This window comes from Sturnira hondurensis, unplaced genomic scaffold, assembly GCF_014824575.4.
Source record: "Sturnira hondurensis isolate 20B ecotype Veracruz unplaced genomic scaffold, ASM1482457v3 Scaffold0019006, whole genome shotgun sequence".
Lineage (NCBI taxonomy): Eukaryota > Metazoa > Chordata > Mammalia > Chiroptera > Phyllostomidae > Sturnira > Sturnira hondurensis.
In genome coordinates, this window is record NW_028091637.1 from 7,736,291 (window position 1) to 7,757,156 (window position 20,866).

Sequence of the window (20,866 nt, forward strand, 5' to 3'; positions counted from 1 at the left end):
CTAGCTATCAGAGAGATGCAAATTAAAACCACAATGAGATACCACTTAACACCAGTCAGATTGGCTATCATAAACAAAGAAACAAACAACCAGTGCTGGAGAGGTTGTGGGGAAAAGGGGACTCTAGTTCACTGTTGGTGGGATTGCAGACTGGTACAACCACTATGGAAAACAGTATGGAATTTTCTAAGAAAACTAAAAATGAACGTGCCTTTTGACCCAGCAATTCCACTCTTGGGAGTATATCCTAAGAACCCTGAAACACCAATCCAAAAGAACCTATGCACCCCGATGTTCATAGCAGCACAATTTACGATAGCCAAGAGTTGGAAGCAACCTAGATGCCCATCGGTAAATGACTGGATCAAAAAACTATGGTACATTTACACAATGGAATTCTATGCTGGAGAAAGGAAGAAGGAACTACTACCCTTTGCAACGTCATGGATGGAACTGGAAAGCATTATGCTGAGCGAAATAAGCCAGGCGGTGAAAGACAAATATCATATGATCTCACCATTAACAGGAATCTAAACAAACCAAACAAGCAAGCAAAATATGACCAATGACACTCAAATATGGAACAGGCTGTCAGGGCCCAGAGGGGAGAGGGGAGAAAATCATAGGGGAAAAGGGAATGGACTCACATGAACAAGTATAAAAGACACATGGACAATAACTAAGGGTGAGGGATGGAAAGGGGAGGGAGGCTGGGAGCATGGGGTGGGGGGCGGGCAGGGTTGGGAATATAAGACAGAAACCTGTACTTGAACAAGAATTAAATAAAAATTATATTAAAAAAAAGAGAAAAATACAGGATTTCTCTAATGGAATCAATATTACACTTGCCCCGAAGAATTATTTGCATCACAAAATTTTAGAGGATAAGGAAGCAAATTTATAGTAGTTGTCATATAGTAGCTCTTACTATGTCTCTGAGTTAGATACAGAATAAAACATGATAAATTTTATAACATGAAATTACCTGCCTATGAAATAAAAGTAATCAATCATTACACTTACATGCAAAGACTTCAAATTTTTGTATACCCTGGGCTTTCCCTCTGGAGTTTCTGATTCAGTAGGTCTGGGATAGTTCCCAAGAATTTTAATTTTTAAAAAGTTTCTGTGTGAGGCTGATGTAGCCCGGGAACCATACATCGAGAACCACTGATTCATAGCAAGTGGAATTTGGGAAGGAAAATAACAGAAATACTCCACTACATTGGAATGATTACACAGTTGTAGGTCCTGCAATATCTCTGAAGATTTTTAATGCTGTAGAAAAATACTAGTATTGTACTAATACACACATAAGTAAGCACATAGTTATTTAACAATATAAAGAGATGTAATTAAAATGGGAGAGATAGATGTCATAGAAACAGAATGTCAGGAATTTCAAAATTAGTTAATAGTGATTATCTCAAGGCCATGTCCTAATAGTTCATTTTTATTATTATCCTGACAACTTTCTGTATTTTCTAAGTGAACACGCATTAATTTTATATTGGGGAAAGTAACTTTCCCCAAGGAACCGGTCTAAATGTTGTCAGGGTGATGAAGGAGCCACCCCTCCTTTGCACCGGACAGTCAAATGCCATCTGCGAATTCTTTTGCCATCACATCACATTTTATGTCACTCGTTAAACATTGACGATGCACATTCAGATCTTAAAGGCCCAGAAAAGTCTCCATGTTAAAAAAGTTCACTTAATATTAATGATTCTGGAATTTACCACACTGACTTGTCCACTAAACATTTCAGAACCTCTACTAGTCTTCTAAAGAATAAGTGATCTGCACAGCGACGTTAGGTATTTTTTGACATTTATTGAATGAAGGAATGAAATCAAAATGAACCACTGCCTAATGTATGTTGAGTACACTTGCTAATTCATATTTTTCTAGATGGTGAACCTAACCCAAGAGCTTACTTTCAAAGACCATTATGATTTGTATTATATGAACTTGAATTTCTCATTCCCTAAGTACTCAACTCAACAGATCTTAGAAAATGCCCAGTGGGTGCCAGACACTCTGTGACATGCAAAGGTATTATATTTTGCATGGCCAGAACTCAGCTCAGTATTAGTCATAATTTCTTCATTTATTCCAGCCTCCAAAAATATTTTAATTACTTTTCATAGATGGCTGTGTATCTGTATGATCATTATTTATATTTCTCCAAGGGTGTGAATTTCACTCAATATGGGTGAAAATGACGATGAGAGAATCCAAGCATTCTCTCACAGAAAGGTACAAATACTCTATAGATTTTCCTGCTTTTTGAAAGTTGATGTTACTATATTTCAAAAAAAAAGAAGAAAATGTTGTATGCCAAAAATAAGAGCCAACCTGGAATTTTATAATTAATTATATTCTCTGGCTAAGAATCCTTTTTATACCATTATGGCTACATTCCATCCCATTGCTACCTAAGATCATGGGATTTCTCATGGCCACACATGTGAGCTACATAAAAATATGCAAAGCTATTTGGAACTACTTAGTTCACTTAGCAATGCAAATAGTACAGAGTGTACATGTATATAAAAAGTAAGCTTCCCAGCACATATGCACATATCAACAAAGATGGAAAGTTGAAACAAAAAAAACTTGAGGGGATTAGCCAAAGAACATATCACATATGTATAACCCCAAAACACAGACAGTAGTGGTGATGACCAGAGGGAAGGCCGGGCAGAGCCTGGGGGGCAGTGGGAAAGGCCGTGGGAAGAGGGACATTTGTAATAATGTCAGCAATAAAAATAAAGTACAAAAGAATCTTATCTTCAAAAAGTCTCTGAAATGGGGAAAGTCATTAGTAAAATTTAAGTTTGATATTTTCATGTGAGGATTACAAAATGCTTTTCTTCAACACTGCGTGTATATATAAAACCATATTTAGAATATATAGTAAATGCCCCCAAGTGCTTTAGGAACACATAGTAGAATTAAAAGATGTGATTTTAAAATATAGGGCTGACTGCAATTAATGATGGCATTTTCTTACATGAACTATGTTTTTTAAAATGCCTTAGTAAGTACAAACACTTCCCTCATAATGAAATGATAAAAACCAAATATTTCAATATGGAATGCCATGTTTTAAAATATCAAAACACTTCAAAAGCATGACTATCTTCCTTTGATAAACATAGAAAATGAAACATAGGCCTATTAGGTTTAGAGAACAGTTCAAGATCATTCAGTAAATTAGAAGAGAATAGAGTGCAATTAATCATGGCTGTGTGCAAATCCTTGTCTTATGAACTTGAAATCAACACAAGCAGCACTGTGACTTATTTGTGTGACATACCTTTTGTAAATGATAAAGTAATTAAAAATACGTATTTTAATCTAAACCATGTGAGTTCTTTAGTGAAAAAAATAAGTAACATTGCCAGATACTGATTCCAGTAATTTACATATGGGTTAATTCATTTAATATTTACAACAACTTTATGAATTATAAACAGGTAATATGATTATCTTAATTTTCCACTGAGGAAAGGGAGATACAGAAATTAATAATCAATATTTGACACCAAACCTTGTGGTATGAGTTCAAGTGCTTAACTGAGCTGTTCAGTGGGTTGTTTCTCAAAACAGCGATGTCTATTTGGGCAAGAAGTTGAAAGCCATATATACATATTCCTATAAAATAGACTGACTCAGAGCATGGGAACAACAGTGTATAATTAACTGGCAACAATGAAAATGTTGTGTAAAATTCCTTTAATCCTTGAACATGATTCAGTTATCATGTAAATCTGAATTTTTAGACCCGAAGGTGTTAGAATTTCAGAAATCCAACTTTTTGACTCATTTTGCTTATTTGCCTCAGCTGGGAGCATTCCGGGCAAGAATGGGAAGTGAGTGTGGTTAGGTGAGCTCTATGGCAGACCAATACAGTCACACCCGAACTAAGGAAGCTAGCAGCCCCTGATCAGTGACAGTCATCGCTTTTCACAAAGGCGTGTCGCTTCCACATCTCCCAATTATTAAAGAGGAGGTAATAACCTGAGTCTTACCTGAAATGTCTCAAATTGGAAAATACATTGCAATGAATTAAATGAATTTTTAAAAATGTAAAAGCCATGCACCATCGAGATCACACCTCTGGGCTGGTTGTCCTGCGTGGCCACAGGTCAGTAAGGAAGACGCCGCTGTGTTGATTACGGAGTTATGGGTGTAAAGTGATGACTTGCTACCTCTGCGGAGGTTGAATCCCAAATTCACCCTCTCCGCACAACGGAGCTATTTCTTTTCCCTTTTACCACCTGTCCTACAGGATGTAAGACTGCTTCCGGTACAGAGATCCAAATCTATGGTTCAACCTCTTGGGGTGCCACACTTCTTGTCAATGGCAGGCAAGGAAGTTCTATTGCTACTCTCTTTCTCCATAGACTGTTTCTATACACATATCCCAACCCAGCCCTTTCCTCCCCTAACCCATGCTCATCCCCCATGAGCACTGACTGCTTTGAAGCCTAACACCAGATCAGTTTCTAGGGAAAATCAGCACGTCACAAATACAGTTTATTTAGGGGAAGTCACTTTTGAGATACTAACTGATGCAGACCCCTGCCCATGGGGTCTCTGTGTTGTAGATGTGATGACCAAATTCGCATGGACTGCAGGAGTCCTGTGGAGGCAAAGGGATGGCATGGCCTCTCTCTGAGTGAGAGAGGGCCCGACCCCTGCTTGGACAGGCTTTTATTGCTTTTCTGGGCACATCACATTGAAGATGGTCCTCATTTACTATTCACAGGTTTACTTTAGGTGGTTACCTTTTACAGAACACAAAAGAGAGAGAGAGAGAATTACTACAAAGAAAAAGGATATTTGCAAATGCAAAGGAGAAAGTGGCTGAACTGGTTACATTCCTCCTTGGGAGATTTGGTATAGATTTTAGAAAGTTACTTTAAAGATATGCAGTAAACATTTGTAGCCTCAGTTCAGGGTGAAGGAGTTTTAGCAAAAAGCAGACCTCAAAGCAGCCTAGGTACAATGCAGGCCTGATTCCCCACGGGAAAACCAATTTGTGGGTTTGGCTCCCTGTGTGTTGACTCATGCCTGTCAGTTTTCTGATGGGGCTGGGCTGTACTCACCACGCCATGTGAAACAGTTCCCTATAACTAACAACTTACCTAAATAAGTAACTAACAACTTACCTAAACAACTTCATTTCTGTTTGGGGCTTACAGATGAGAATTGAAGAACTTAAGGGTAGAGGTATGTCTAGGAGAAAAAACTTTGAAGTGGCGGGGGAGAGGAAAAACAAAGAAATCAATTCAAGAGGTTTATAAGGTTGTAAATTTCATGGTTGGATCTGCAAGAAAGAGAGAGAGAGAGAGAGTGAGAGTGTGTGCAGGACGAGGTCTCTTGTGATGCTGGCCTCCAAGGGCACAATCAGATACAGCTCTAAAAATGGAGGCTGGTGTAGAGGACTGCCTTTTTCCATTTATAACCTGTCCTCTCTCTCATTGCTAACGGCCTTCCCGCAAAGAAACCGGAAGGTCTACAGAAGAAATGCTGCCCGTTCATACATATGGGCCAGGACTGTTTCTATTTCTTTGGAACACAGAGAAGAGGAAATATACGTATCAATTGGTAAAACATCCTTCTGAATCTCTCAGAGGTTTCTTGCTTTACCCTTACTATCAACCACCCGAAATGACTGGCGACCACCCTGGGTCTGTCCTTCCCCTTTCAGAGGCCATTCATTAATGAATTCATTCAATCAATATTTCTTGGGCATCTCACACATTCCAGGCACCCCTGCGGGTAGGTGGTGAGGACACAGTATTGAGCTCACACCTATCTGAACCCTCAGCCAGGATATATCAATGTGGAAACTCTTAGATTTTTTATTTTTATTGCTAAAGGAAGAGCCTCTAGCACAATTATACAAGAACAGATGTTTTAATATCCTATTTTCACTCATTCATTCAACTGGTATTTATTGAAGGCTTACATTGTACTAGTTTTGTAGACAGTGAAGCCCAACAGATGAGTTTCTTAAACCCTTTTATATGTCATGTGTAAGTATGATAATTGAAGCCCATTTGCTAGAAAATGTTACTGAATTTATAATTGCTATTGTAAAAAACATACATCACACGAAGCCCTGCGGCACAATTACCATTTATGCAGCTCATTTATATTGCACTGAGATCATTTTGACTCTCTGAGCCTGGGTTATCTCATGTGCAAAATGGGAGTAATGATAGTTATACAGAGTTGTTGTGAGATTTCAATGAGATAAACTGTGAATAAAAGCTTAATAAAGTGCACAGCATAAAGTATATCGCTTTTCGTTTTATTGTTTTTGCTTTGTGATAGGTGTAGCTCTCAAATCCCGAGGTTTAAAACACCCTGCAGAAACTTGTCAGGGAAGGGGTCGGGGACTCTGCCTCAGCCTTGGGTCTTTTTCAGAATAGAAGTCATCCTGCCACATGGTGGGTCAGCTTAGGCAAGTCAGCTGCTGGAAAAGATAACGCCATCACTTTGGGTTTGGTACAAGTCGACTCTATTGTTTCCAAGAAAAGAGTATGGTTTAAAGAGCAATCTCAAACTACCTGGTGTTACTGAAACTCTCATCCTAGAAGAGGAAGCTCTGAGCAACAGAACTTTTCTTCAGCCGTGTTTTGTTTCACCCTCCCCTACTTCAGAGGGAGAGGAAGCAAGCTCTCTCACACAAGCCTATTTTTTTGTTCCATGTGTTTTTGAAGCCCAGAGGGAATTCCAAGAAGCTTCCTGTTCAAAGGCAGAAGGAGCTGACATAAATGAAGGAGAAAGAAATGCATTCTTCCCTCATGAGCAGTCGATGGAGAGAAACTGAAATTATATCCCAAACACATATGTACCCTGTATGTGGTATCTGTTAAGTGGCGCAGGGACCTTAGGGTACACCACCAGGAGAGCTTCCAGGAGCTTATAGAAAATGAGTTATTAATGTGGTATGTCTGTGTCAGAAAGGGGAAAGATGTGGCTTGCGCCACTGTTTGTGTGTTTAAAGCATTTCCAAGGTCAAGTTCAAAGAGCAGGACTTGAAAACAGTAATTTTGCTACGTTTGTAGTTGTCCTCTTTTACTACAGAGTTCTGGCATTTTCTAAACTGCCCTTATTTGTAAACATTGTTGATCATCATGTTTTGTTTTGTTTTGTTGGTCATCAGCTCACGTATTTTTTCCCTTCTACTGAGCAATATTGTTCCTGGGTACTTTTGTGAAGTCATAATAAACTAAGCAAGCAGCCAGCAAGCCCTGGCCACAAAGTTATTTATTGATCTAAAAACAGCGCTCTGCTAACCTCACCTTAAATCCTATGGCATAAAACTCCAGTTCCTCAAAAACAGCCAAACCATTAACACCCAAAACACCTGACCTCCTTATTTACAGCACATATTTGACATATTTAGAAAAGAGAATTCTGCATTTTTATGCTGGTAATTACTATCATATTATTACTATCACTTACTAGTATTATGCTAATAACAACTATCAAAAGTTAGGGTAACTTTTACATCAGTATCTATCAGGTCTTGCCACAGTTAAATAGTTTGCCTTGTTTTGCCCAAAAGTATATAAATAGAATCAGGCCAATGCTGTAATTTTAGGGTCAATGTTGCAAGTTTACAAGGCTTCATGTTGTGCCTTAAATTTGTCAAAGAGAGTTGTGTGACTTATAATGCCTGGAGTTATACATGTCACTGGATAAAAACAAAGGTTTGTAATCCATTATGAATTTTCTCATTTATTCATTCATTCACTCACATACTTATTCTTTCAGTGGCTGATATGAATCAGAAAGGGCAGTGAGACCTGGTGATTTGTCCAGTTATGAACAAAACTATCCCGTTCTCTGCAATCATGGCCTTTACGGTGTGTTAGCGTAGAATATGATCATCTCACGAGTGAAGTAACCCCAGATTGTGCCCAGTGACCTGGAGGACATTCACTGCATGTGGTGATAGAAGCTGATGGAGGAGAGGAAGAACCCAGCTTCTGCACAGTCTGGGAGATGAACGCTCAGAGGGAGTAACAGGCGCGACAGCCCTGAGACAACTTGGCCAGACTATAATGAGGGAGCAGAGATTTGCAAAAATTGTTCAGAAGTTCTCCACGACGTGTGGTCAGTTCACGGCATCTGTCCTGTGTTACTCCTCCAACCCTTCGTCTTTAGTCTGGATTTTGTTTGGTCTGTGCTAGGTTCCTGAACTCACCCCTTGCTGACCCCTCTCTTACCTGCCCCTAAGTCTTTGCTCAGACTATTGATAGAATGCCATTGTCTTCTCTGCTCTGTGTGTTATCATTATGTTGAATAAGGAACAAAAAGAGAATACGGGGGTACATCCTGCGTGCTTCCATTTGTGTGAGATTCTAGCACAGGCGAAATTCCTCTGTAATGGCAGAAAGCAAACTTGGTGGCTACTGGGGCCCAGACGCTGTGGGCAGGGTGGCTCTGAAGGGACATGGAAGAGCTTTGTGGGTGATGAAAAGCTCTCATATCTTGATTGTCATGGCAGTTTTACAGATGCAAGTTCTTGTCAAAATTCATCAGACAAAACACGGAAGTGGGCATTTATCTTACATGAGCTGGACCTCAACAAAGTTCATGAAAACATCGTAAGCAAAGAAGAAGAGCTCATGGACGCAGACAGCAGTGTAGTGATTGTGGGAGGGCGGCAGGTAGGTGGAGGTGGAAGAGGGAACAAGGGGGATACATGGGGATGGAAAAATGCAATAAAAATAAACTCTTTTTAAAAAGGAAAAAAGGGAAAAGCACACGTTAAAAAGCTCCAATTCATCACCTTTATTATCACTCTCCTACTCAGGAAAAAATCTTTCCTTCCATCATCATGCCATGTGTTCTGTGTGTTTGTACTTGTGAAATGCAGACCACGGACAGCCTTCAATGAACATCGTGGTGTTAACTGGCTGTTTCTCCATTGGGCTTGCGCCTTCATTCCCATATGAGACAATCGATGTCCTATTTGCCCCCCTGCCCCCGTCCCCCACATAGCACAAAAGTTATGAGAAAGACCTCACTGATCATTTGTGAAATCAATAGCACTATTTTCTCCTTTACAGTCTACCTGGTTCCCAAAGCGGGCGGGCAGGAAATGAGTTGGTTTCTAAGAGTGGATGAATGAATGTGCCGTTCTTGGTCCTGGAGCCCACATTTTGGCTCCATGAGCCAAAAGTGGGAGCAGAATGGGTTTTCGACCTACTTGATTCACACCGGTACTTGCTTATTGACTTAACGAGGTGCTAGTGACGGTTTCTCTGTTCTCCAAAATGTAGGTGCTGTATAGACTCTCTACATTATCCTTTTGTGTTGAACATCATCGAGGTGGCTTTGGTTAATAAAATCACAGGTTTCACATGTACAATTCTATAATACATCATCTGTATATTGTATTTTGTGTAGAGTTACCAGAGGACCCAGCAACCCCTCTTCTGGGTAGCCACATGAAAAATTTTAAAATATTCATTTATAAAGATATATGCCTCACTGTGATCATTGCAATATTATTTACAGTAGCCAGACATGGAAACAACCAAAGTGTCCTTTGATAGATGATTGGCTAAAGCAGATATGGTACATGTATACAATGGAACACAGCTTAGCCATAAGAAAAGATGAAATATAACATGAATGGATCTTGGGAATATTATGCTAAGTGAAATAAGTCAGATGGAAAAAGCCAAGAACTGTATAATTTCACTTGTACATGGGATATAAAATTAAAAACAGATAATGAAAAAACAAACAAACAAAAACTCATAGACACACACAACACTGTGGTGGTTACCGGAGTGGAATGGGAGGAGGGAGGTAATAAATATATGGTGACAGAAGAAGATTGGACTTTGGTACATTATCTTTCTTAATGGACTATTATTTCTCTGTAGAGTCCAGTGATATGACCACTGTTGGCAAGTCACAATGAGGTGGACACAACAGTGTAATAAGAAGCTGGCTATTATGTCCCATTAGTACACGGAGTGAAGAAGGTCTGAATGGACATAATGGTCTAGTGCACAACTTCCACTCTGGATTGTTCGGTGGGGGTGGCTCTGTGAATCTATCCTCCTGTGCTTAATCTGGAGCAACCTTCCTCCTCACCTTCCCGTCTACCTGTCGCTATGCAGTTGTTGGTGTTTTCAACTGGCTGATTACCTGGAATATTAGCTTTTCAAAATATGTCACAGAAGTTCACCAATGCCTTCCAACTCATAACACTTTAAAATTGCAACTCCAAATTATTCCTGTAAAAATAGATGACCTCTATGACCCCTGGGGGATTTCTTATTTTAATCTGAAACCTTCAGAAATGGTTCAGGTTTGTGGAAATGATGGGGGAATGTCTGCTCTTAGCAGTTTTGGTGTTCAAGGGCAAATCAACCTCTGTGCTTGCTAACTCTAATTTTCCAAGGGTTATGAGACTTTAATTTGATTCTTTATTCAGTGTGCATAAAATGTCCACTGGAATTTGCATAATACATTCATTGTATAATCACTCTTCACATTGGTTACCTGCCTCCTCAAATGGACATCGCTTTTTTAAGGGAGTACGTTAATGTAGGGCCAATTTGAACTGTGTAACTAAACAGAATGAAGCATATCTCTGAAGGACAAACATTAAAAAGAGAAAGGAAGGCATGTACTTGTTCTGAAATTGGCTGTTATGTAAAAAATAGCCTCAATCCCCTATTTTCAAATATTCATTTTGCAAATAGAGGCAGGGAGAGGATTGCTGTCTTTTCAAATATATAGATTTGTTATTCAGAGAAGAGATTACACTTGCCTGCCTTGTTGTTGGGATGTACTTAAGGCACGTGGGTTAAATCAAGGTGCCAGAACTCAGCATGTTCTAGAAGGTGAGGGAGTTTGAGAGAGAGGATGTCTTGGGCACTAGGCCAGGCGCTTTAGAGGCATTTAAATTTATTCAGTGCTCAAAGCCAACATATAATTAAGGTAATAGTATTATTACCTCTAATTCTGGTTGAACGTTCTGTGCCATTGGACTCATTGCTATAAAATGGAGGAGCTAGGTGCTGAACCCAGGCTGCATGATGCCAACATCTCCGTCCTTCACCTACACCAGGCAGTTTTCTATCAAATGCACTTCTCTAGTGTGAGCTGCCTTGGCAGACTGGGCGTTCCCTAACATTAGCCCTGTCCTGACGGAATCTGCAGGGGTGTTTGGCAGAGAGATGGCAGGGAAATTGGAAGAGCAGGATGAGGTTGGATGAGATGGCATTTAAGATCCCCATTTTCTCTGCAATTTTGAGAATAGTAGGCACGGTCCTGACTGGATGAGTGGCTTATGACAGACCAGGGTGTCTTGGTTTCTAATGTCTATTCAATCACCTGGAGAACTTATCAAAACATAGAGCTTGATTCTATAGATCTGGGGTGGGCCAGACATTCTGCCTTTCTAACAGACTCCCGAGTAATGCTACCACTGCTGGTCCACAGACCGCACACATACAAGCACAGCAGAAACCCTCTGGGCTCTGCCTGTAGAGCCACTTCCCCGGTGGTCCAGGCCCCGATTCCAGTTAGGGCAACTGTACGTAACCATTCTGGTCGTGGTTCCTTAAACCCAGCCAGCGTGTCCTAGGATCATGAAATCCTATTCTTTTTGGACGGTTAGGATTCTTCAAGACAAACTTACCTATAATAGAGAAGACCTAAGCTGTAAGTCATGGGTCACCAGCTGTTCATGGGGAAAAAAAGAGTTGGTACTATTAGCTAGCCTACCAATGTACAAATTATAGTAAAATTTCCTTGGGGGAAACATGTCTTTGTTGAAAAACATTCACTTTTAACTTGTAAATAAATCTGTAATTATGAATATAATGGCTCTCCAAACTCTTGTTATCCTTTCTGAATCACAAGTCTGAAATTTTGTCTCATAAAGTCCTGGTGTATTTTCATAATTCTTTTGAGACGGATCCAACTTGGAAAGGAAAATGGGTTTCCATTTCCCCCTGTGTTTCGGGATGCTATTGCTTTGATTTAACTGGTTTCTGATATTTGGATTGCAGTATATAAGGGTCTATCTTTGAAATATCTTGGAAGGAGAAAAAAAATTAGGAAAATCACTCTTTACCATCTAGGAGGCTTTAAAACTATTATTTGTTTCTTTCAAAGAGTTGGAGTAAAAGCAGTTTTGCAAGCTAGGAACCTTTAAGAAAGACTTGGGTACTTGAGAGGCTGAAAATAATAAATTGGTGGGATTATAGAGGTCCATATTTATTGACTAGGAAAAGTAGCCACATATGTCATGAAGAAAAAGAACCAATTATAAAAGTGTGTGCATGATCTGATACCATCTGGTTAAAAATAAAGAAAAATTAAATTACTAGTTTGTCTTTGAGTGGTGGCATCATGGCTCATTTCTCTTCATGTTGACTAAAACCTCTTCAATAAATTTGTATACTTTTTAAAATTACAAGAAAAAACACTTCTATTTATTCTCAGGGGGAAATGGACAATTGTGGAACCTTTCATAAAATCTTAACTACAAATATTTTTGACTTCAAGTTTTTTGATGGCAAGAATTTTTATTACTCTAGATATCTCTGAGTTCTTCTAATAAATACAATCAGAAGAGCTAAGGAAGTAGCCCTATTTGGTTTTGTCATATCAGAGCATCAGAAAGAATCATAGGACAGTCCATAGGAAGGCAGGCCAGAGCGCTAAGGTCTAGGTAGAAGGGGACTTGTATTTCACAGAATGCTGTTCAGCTTGGCTTGATTTTTACTTTTTTAACTGTGTTGTCCACGTGTGCACTCAAGTTTAATTTTTAAATTCTAATACTGCACTGAGATCGTGGTTGGTATACCAGCTGGGAGGAAGAAAAGTCATTTGGGGTCCAAGGGCATGGAAAAGCCACCATTTCTCAGAGTGATAAGGACAGTACTTGTGGACATTTATTTAAAATATTTGGAATAAGGCCAACAAACACACGGCTGAAGACTGTATGCAGTAAAGTATGGGTCCATGAGGAAGTGCATGACTTTACTCAAACAGAAGCTTCCCGAGGGTTTGAAAGTGAGTTTTGTCAAAGATTTGGAAAGAAGGTTATGGGTAGAGCATTTTCGTAGGAAGATAACAGTGTTCAAAGGGACACAGGGCTTCATACAGACATTTAGATAAAGTGGTGGGTCTGGAGGGTCACAGAGGCTCACAGGCAGTGCCTGCTTCTGAAATGTGTTGGCCTGTATGTAAGATTCACTTTCTCTTCTCTCTGGCACCGAGCTACACTAGTAATGCATCCCTCTGAGTGGTTGCCCATTTGTGCTANGAGTGATAAGGACAGTACTTGTGGACATTTATTTAAAATATTTGGAATAAGGCCAACAAACACACAGCTGAAGACTGTATGCAGTAAAGTATGGGTCCATGAGGAAGTGCATGACTTTACTCAAACAGAAGCTTCCCGAGGGTTTGAAAGTGAGTTTTGTCAAAGATTTGGAAAGAAGGTTATGGGTAGAGCATTTTCCTAGGAAGATAACAGTGTTCAAAGGGACACAGGGCTTCATACAGACATTTAGATAAAGTGGTGGGTCTGGAGGGTCACAGAGGCTCACAGGTAGTGCCTGCTTCTGAAATGTGTTGGCCTGTATGTAAGATTCACTTTCTCTTCTCTCTGGCACCGAGCTACACTAGTAATGCATCCCTCTGAGTGGCTGCCCATTTGTGCTATAATGGCCATCCTGCAAAGATGAATGGGTGGCGAGTTAGGGATGTCTCTGTGGTCGAAGGATGTGTAAGACTATAAACGTGCTTCCCAGGCCATTGGGTAGAGAGCCTTTGAATGTGAATGTGAATGACAGTGTCTGGGGAGTGGAGGTGGGGGACTTGTACTTCCCATGATCCTCACAAACGGAGGCCATCCTCTCCTACTCTTCCGATGTAGGAATAGTCTATGGTTCAACCTGTCCCTAATACCAGAGCAAGGAGAGGGAGGGAAGGACGAGCCCTCAGTAACACAATCACAGTTCCTTTTGCTTACCCTGCTGTGCACTGGGTTGGTAGATACATGCAGTTACAGCTTGCTTCCATCACGAGTACAAACTCAGTGGAATTGTTTCATCAGTACCCTGGCTTGCTTCTGCAACCACATTGTGTTACATACTTGTACCTCCTGCTCTTTTGGCTGGCAGAAACACAGAGGTCCAATGATTCACACCAGACATATGTTTGAGCACTGCCTGTTAGCAAAGGAAACCTTCGCAAGACGATTCACAGGGGTTAGTCTGCCCATTTGCAGCCAAACAGACTGCTCTCCCAATCTCCAAAATGTTGTAGTAAGATTATGGTTGGTCTAATCAAAAACCTTGGCAAATCAGTGAGCTTCTTTAATCTTAATAAAGCACAGTGATCTGTCTAAGCCAATAAATAATGATCCTGATGCTAATTTTGACTTTATTCACTATAAAGAAGCAATTTCTCTCATTTAAAAATCACTTGAAAGGGGTGAGCAGGGAAGTGAGTTTTGGGATTTGAATTTGTGTTTGGTTTAATAAGACTTTTTGTACAACATAAATGGAATGAGAAAGTATCCCATTTTCAAGTGGCATACTACTAAGCACTTTGCTCCCTAAATTTGTCTGACTTTGTAATTGTTTTCTTCTGCTGGGAAATGCCATTTAGGGCCTGATTTATTTATCCTGGTCTTTACTTTTGTCATTTGCACACAAAATGTACTGAGTTTGTGCCAGCTGTGAGAAATATTTGCCATTTTAGAATAGTAGCACTTTCTTTTTTCCTTTTATGCGGGACTGATTCTTCTGCATACCTTGTATTTAACTTCATTCATTTCTGCTGGGCACAGAAACTGATGAACAGAAAGACAGAATAAGACGTATGTACACAGATTTAGAATGTGGATGATATTACCATCATATCAGTCACCAAAAGGGGACCTGACTCAGGTATTCAACCCTGATGAGCAAAACCATACACACAAAACCATGCATACTGAACAGAATGAGAATATGTCATTATGCACATACTCACCTAACTTAACCCCTACATGTGAGAGGACCCTCCGCTGTATTTACATTTCCTTTTCTACCCTAGTAGACCATAAACTTGCTGACAGGAAGAGCCACATTAGAGTGTCTGTTTTTCCTTTTAAAGGAAAGGCAGAGTGTCTGTCTTTCTTTAAAAAAATATTTTAGTTATTTAATTTTAGAGAGTGGGGAAGGGAGGGGGAAGAGAGGGAGAGAAACATCAACGCGTGGTTGCCTCTTGAGCGCCCCCTACTGGGGACCTGGCCCACAACCCAAGCGTGTGCCCTGACTGGAAATCAAACCTGTGACTCTTTGGTTCACAGGTCGGCACTCAATCCACTGAGTCAGGGTGAGGGTCTGTTTTTCTTGCAGTGTCCAGCATGCTATTTTCCTTGCACATAACACATATTTAGTAAATAAAATAATAATAATAATCGTAATGGGAAAACCCCATCATGGTTCAAAAGTGTCCCTCCTAACAGGCAGATCTTGTTCCAAAAACCATATCTCATTTTAGCGTTTCTGGCTCTAGAATATCAGAATCTCTAAGTAATTAAGCTCAAACATTTGGGAAATACACTGCACGGTTACCCATCTCTTTCGCCTGTATTTGTTCGGTGTCTAAGGGCTGTAGCTCTTTGCATAGGAAGTTCGTATGCTCTCCTTTCCTGTAGAAGCATCTTATTTCATAAAGACGCTTCAAAGCATAGGTGGTTTCAGATTTGAATGGTTTAGATTTTTCCCTCAGAATAAGCACTCTTGTCTCTCTGGCTTCTTGCATTCCAGCAGGCGTGGTCTTTCGCCTTTGTTTTTCACACGTCTAAATTAGGCCGTGTTTCTATTGTGTAGGTTTCTCTGCCGTACTCTTGTTTCATTATGATTACTCACATAGACTGGATGCAAAAAAAGATACTAAGGAAACGACTGGGTTTTCTTCTTAGTCTGGTACTATAAACATAAAAGTAGAGAAGAATTTTTCAGTGTTGTCTTTCGGCTACCTCCTTTGATCACATGATGCAGAGAACTAGGAAATCCAGTAATAAGAGGACACATTCGGCAATAACTCAACAGTTTAGGGGTGGATGCAAGCGACACCCAGCGTAGACTGACTCGGAAGCAGCCTAGACTTCATCACTTCCAGGAAGCATGCAAACCACTCCTTCCTTCCTGCAGACCACTTTAATCTCCTTGATTTTCAGTTTTCATGTTCTGAGCCTGGCCAACAGCCATAGAACATTGTACAGCCTAAGCAGAAAGAGGGGGGATTTATGGAAGGGCAATTCTTAAACATCTCCAATTGTTAAACTTGAGGAGAACTTCAGTTGAACATATAATTCCTAGACAAAGTGTTCGTTTATTCTGTTCAAAAATTGCATTCGACTCACAGCTGGATCATCTTTGCAAGAAGTTGGGTGCTACATCGAGCCATCTGTGTTTCAAGTCGGCTTTTATGACAGTCATTCTAAAGAGGGAGAGCAATGCAAATGTTGTGAAATTTAATGTGCAGTTAGTTACACTTGGAGAGCAAGTCCCCTTCAGCTGCCACTGTGCCATTAGCAGTCTGAAGCTGGGGTTCTGGTTTTTTCATTGTCCCCTGCATGGAGAACAATCCCAATATTGGTTAATAAGTAAGCAGCATAAATGGGAATGTAGGGAGGCAGTAGCAACACTGAGGTATCCAGTAGGCTGGTAAAGGTGGAAAAGAAACATTTAATAAAACTCAAGCAGATTGTCATGCAGCCGTCCATTCGAATGGGAAAGGTCACAGAGAAGAAGCTGCCTACAAATGCGCTAAAGAAAACAGAAGCGGAACCCTCAGGCAATACCATTGTTTGTAAAACTCTATTTCCATTTATAAATATATATATATGTATATATATATTTCTATAAAGTCATCAGGCTTGCAGTGCAAAAAAATAGCAACAATTTAAATTAACACCCAAAGTTTGAAGCATTTCAGGGAAGCTTTGATTCTACCTGCCAATGGATTGAGTGTTTTTGGCGAATGAACTAATTAGCGTGGAGTGGTTCTTTCTTGCTGCTCTGCTTCACGCTAATTGCAGGACTGTTCACCACCACCCCCCTGCGCCCCGCCCCAAGGAAGGAAAACAAGGACAGGGTGTGTGGCGAAAACAGTGACATTCAGTTCTAATTCATTTGAACCCACTGCCAAGCAAGCTTAATTATGTAATTGAGGAGTGAGACGGGTGGGCTTCCAGCCACTCGGGCTGGGGTTTCCGATAGTTACCAGTCATGGGTGTTTTATCGAGGATTTGAGCACTCACCATAAAGCATTATTAGCTGGAGCTGAACTAATCCCCCCGACCCTGCCCCTCACCAGATGTAGCTACAGAGGTTCCTGTTCCCAGACTTGATTATTTGTCATTAAGGAAAGCAAATTGAAACCAAATTGAAGTTGCTTTTTCCTTAGTAAAGGCATCATTATTCTTCGGGGGCAACTTTGTATTTCATTTTGTTTTCTTCTCATTGTGAAGTGGTGGATGCTGTCACGTGAGACTCAGGAACGCCGTGTTTGTTTCTAAAATCTGTAGTGTTTTTCAGGGTTGCTTGGGACATCTTTACCTCTGAACTTTGATTTTAATTAGTGAAATGTTAATGGGAAACACAGACATTTCTGAAATATTTCAGTTCTGGTGGTTTATTCTTTCTTAGGTGGTGAAATTTATTTTTAAAGGTAAATAACAAGAATAAGAAACTCTGTTTTGTTGGTGCTAAATCCTTCTAATAATGTCCACTCTTCCAGTTCCCAAATTTGCTTTGCCAGTTTTATATATTTCTATTCTATTTTCTCATTTAGTTACTTTAATGGACTTTATTGAGGTGACATGGGGTAGTGAAATTATATAGGTCTCAGGTATACATTCTGTATCATCTGTGTGTTGTATTGTGTGTTCACCATCCAAAGTCAAGTGTCTGTCACCATTTATTGCCCCTTCATCCTCTCCCCCCGGCTCCTTTCCCTCCAGTAATCACCACGCTGATGTCTGTGTCTATGAGGGTTTTTTAATTGTTGTTGTTTGCTTAGTCCCTGTATCTTTCACATTTTTCACCCAGCCCCTCCCCTTGCCCAGTGGCTGATTATCATTTTGTTTCACCTGGTCTCCGCTCCCCTGTTGGCATGGAGCCTTCAGTAGAAAAGATATTGTGTGGGAAGGAGGCATTATCTGTCCTTGTTGGCCCGGTGGCCCCTTAGAAATCCTCTCTTCTCCAAGTCCTTCCATCCCCTCCCCACATCTGAGAGAGCTGAGGCTGTCCCCTTCCTCAGAGATTCCTTTGGTTTGCATTGGAGTTCAGCCCTGGATATCAGCATCATGATTTTTTAATACCCTGTGTAACATCTGGGGTGTGGAAGGATAGGAAGGAATCCAGAGAAAAGAAGCTGCACTGGCCTAGAGGCCGAGAGTCCCGAAGGTGGGGCTTGCTTTTCTGGGGCAGCAGGGCCATGCCAGAAACCTGACTCCTCAGCATGGATAGTGTGCTCTATAGTCAGAGTGTATTAAGGGGCCTGTTTCCCTGTTCATTTCCATGGTGGTCCCATGCAGCACTGAAGCATCTTTCAAATGTGCTCTCAATTTGTTTCAACAGGTACTTAGCAAGCACAGGCCATGTGTTAGGTACAGTCCCAGTACCTGGGGATATACAAGGAAATAGCACTGGTCACCCAGAGTCTCTTTGTTTTTCCTGCACTGACAGTGAGCAGAGGAGGGCGTCCCTCTTTTAGCAAAGTGCTGTGTTTCGTAGACGTTCTAGATCCCCTCACTGCCTCTCCTGCTCAGGAATATTATTGTAATATTATTATATAAATTATCCCTTTGCCCTCCTGTAGCTTTAATTTCTTGTTTTCTGCTTGATCTTTTTTATAGATATTCAAAATTACCAAGAACAAGCCCTTAATATGTGCCACAAATACATAGTTATTAATAGCTTAATAAACTATCAGTAGTTCTCTACTTGGATTTCACATTGAAATCGTGTGTGTGTGTGTGTGTGTGTGTAAACATTCGGGCCATAGTCTCAAAAATATTGATTTAATTTTCTGGGGGGTGAGTCCTGAACACTGGTAATTTTTTAGCTCCCAATATGATTCTAGTGTGAACCTAAGGTTGAAAAGCATGGTGTCTTCTGTCTTTGAACAAATACAAACAACTCATGAGACCTCCCACTCCCCACTAGCCAATGCTGTTTGCTAACTCTCCACCCAGCCCAGGTGATGGCAAGAAGGCTGGTGAGCACTCTCTCTGCCTCCCCATCTTTCTCTCTCCGGCTCCTCGGGCAGGCTTTGTTCTCCACCGCTTGCCCAAAGCAAACCACAAGGGCAGCCATGTTCCTAAATACACTGGTCATCGTCAGCTCTCCTTGTCCTTATACTTGGTGTTACCTTGCTGATTCCATTCTTGCTGCCCACTTTCTCCACAACCATTCAATCTTTATCGGAAGCCAATTGAAGTGACACTTAAAAAATGCCGATCATTTCATACCACTGCTCCTTAGGGCTTTCAATAATAAACAGTCAATAGTCAGATTCTACATTATACACTGTCATTTTCTTTCAAGGGAGACAGGCTATTTTCTCATTATAGATTCACTTATATAGTTATTTGTTTTACATCCATGAACACTAGAAAGATGGGAATGAGAGTTGTTTTATTCACTATTATATACCCTGAGCCTGGCAAAGTGCCTGACATGGAATTTCATTGTTGAATGAAACAATAATCATGGGAATGGATGAGGAAAACTGGCCAAAGCATGCAGTGGAAGGAGGTGCCTGATGTAGCCAGTTCTACTGGGAACTCAACCACTCCATTCACAAATGTACCGAATGAACAAGCTGGGCACAATTCTTTCGTGGAATGGTTTTATCCCATGCCCGAACTTCAAAGTCCAAGGGAGTTACAGGAGTTGTGTTCTCTCCATGGTAGGCTTCAGGGGCCACTAGAAATAGTTTGCCAACTGAGGTTATAAAGCAGTTGGTTGTATAATGTGTTTCAAAAGGGCATATGCAGACCTGGCTTCAGATTCTAGACCCGCCAGTTGACAGCTAATGATTTGTATCCCCTCTCCCAAGCCTCCGTTTCTTCATGTAGAAGTTTCTTCATGGAGGGACATGAGGACAATAGGACATGAAGCCATTAGAATTTCACCAGGTGTGCACATGGCAACCACCCCACGCAGTGTCTAACACATGGGAGAAAACATCTACATTTTTTATCATCCACTCCACGCAACTCCAATGCTTGACTTATCTTGTTCTTTCTCTCCTTTCTTTTCTGTCTTTTTTTTTTTTTTGCCTATGTTACACAGCTAAGTGGGTGGTAACACTCATGTTACTCACATAGTTTGGATTTTGTGGGAAGAGAAGAATTAGCTGGGCTCACAGAGCAGGCTCTCTTTTGGATTAGAAATACAAACTTCACAGCCACTCTGCCCAGCTTTTCAAGAGCATTTTACGGTATACTGCTGGGTAACAAGTTCATTTCAGGATAACATGCTGGGAGGAAGAAAGAAGAAGGGATTCGAGGGGGGAAAATTAAAAAGTTAATTAAAAGAAACAACTTGGTAATTGAATTCTCTTGCACATTTCTTTGGGGTTTTTTGGAGAGGGAGTCACAGTGCATGGTTAGAAGGTCTGCCTTTGTCGTTCGCCTCAACACTTCTAAATGAGACAAGTATATGACTACAGGGCCAATCCCTGCCTACGCCGTGAGAAGAGGCATAGGTTACATATGGTGGGCTTTTTAGATGTGCCAAACAAAGCTGCCCTCGTATGCATTCTTGAGCCTTTTTATGTTTAAGCATTC

The 20,866-nt window shown here is 40.6% G+C and overlaps 1 protein-coding gene across 6 annotated transcripts in view; it reads left to right on the plus strand.

Moving 5' to 3' along the window:
- RBMS3 (RNA binding motif single stranded interacting protein 3) overlaps positions 1–20,866 on the plus strand; it is a 480,675-nt gene that overhangs the window by 101,828 nt on the left and 357,981 nt on the right. The window lies entirely within an intron of this gene.